We start from the raw sequence: 1,423 nt of genomic DNA, 5'->3' as shown, positions 1-1,423 counted from the left end.
ACCCTACATACCTCGGATATTTTTAGGGTCCGGTACCCTCCATCCTCGGATATTAATAGGGTCCGGTCACCCTTCATCCTCGGATATTATTAGGGTCCGGTACCCTTCATCCTCGGGTATTATTAGGGTCCGGTACCCTTTCTTCCATAGCTTCACACTATACATGTCCTTAAATATTTTTCTTGACAATACGTGCAATCTCCGAAGAGCGTTCACGTACCATTAACTTATCATACGTACATTATGCATACATCATAAATATTCATACATGCATCTTATCTTACATCATACATAGCAATCACGTCTTTAGCTACCACCTGACGGTATATGCAATATCCGAAGATCGTTCACGCACGTCAAGCAATCATCATACATACATCATACAAGGCAGAAAATACGTGCAATCTCCGAAGAGCGTTCACGTACCATTAACGTATCATACGTACATTATGCATACATCATAAATATTCATACATGCATCTTATCTTACATCATACATAGCAATCACGTCTTTAGCTACCACCTGACGGTACATGCAACATCCGAAGATCGTTCACGCACCGTCAAGCAATCATCATACATACATCATACAAGGCATACACTTACCACTTAAGGTAAGTGTATTAACTATCACATCGAGTATGCACACAGCCCCGAAAACATAACAAGGAAGTGGGGCTAGAAACTCACCTCAATGCGGTTGCGTTCACCGTTTACGGTTATTCCCTTCTTGAGCTGTGCCCAACTAACTGTATAATAATTATACGTTTCAGTAAACTATCACTACACATATCGCCTTTCTAGTTTAATTATTACCCTCAACGAACGGGGTCCGGGGGCAGCACCCCTGGCAGCGGGGTTCTAGGGGCGGCAGCCCCTAGCGGGGTCCAAGGGGCAGAGCCCCTGGCTGGGGTTAAGCTGCCAGGTCAACTTGGAAAAATTTTATTTTCATTAACTGCCTTAACACATTTTCCATTAGGGTTTTGAATCCTTAAATAATTTGCTACTTAAAGTCCAAGGGCTTATTTGTAATTAAATCGTTCTTTTCTAAGTCCAGGGACTGTTATTGTCATTCAGTTAAACTTCTAATTCGTTATTGGTTCATAGCGAATTGGATTATCCTAGCGAACTGGTTCTTATAACGAATTGAACCCTTAACGAACTGGACTCCTTAACGAATCAGTCCATATAGCGAATTGGACCTTCTAATTCGTTATTTCTTTTAACGAACTAATCATAACGAATCAAGGGTAATTCGTTACCCTTTTCCCTTAACGAATCAGAGACGAATCATAGACGAACTAGAGCTAGTTCGCTGTGCTCCCTTAAGCGAATCAACTAACGAATCACCTTCAATTCGTTAAGTCCCCATAGCGAACTAGGGTTAGGTCAGGGAATGTCAGAACATTCCCTGACATTCCTT

Source organism: Bidens hawaiensis, unplaced genomic scaffold (genome assembly GCF_021521415.1).
Source record: "Bidens hawaiensis isolate Kalapana, Puna unplaced genomic scaffold, B.hawaiensis_p1.1 tig00027390_1, whole genome shotgun sequence".
NCBI lineage: Eukaryota > Viridiplantae > Streptophyta > Magnoliopsida > Asterales > Asteraceae > Bidens > Bidens hawaiensis.
The sequence above is the reverse complement of the archived record's forward strand: the minus strand, read 5'-3'. Positions refer to the sequence as shown.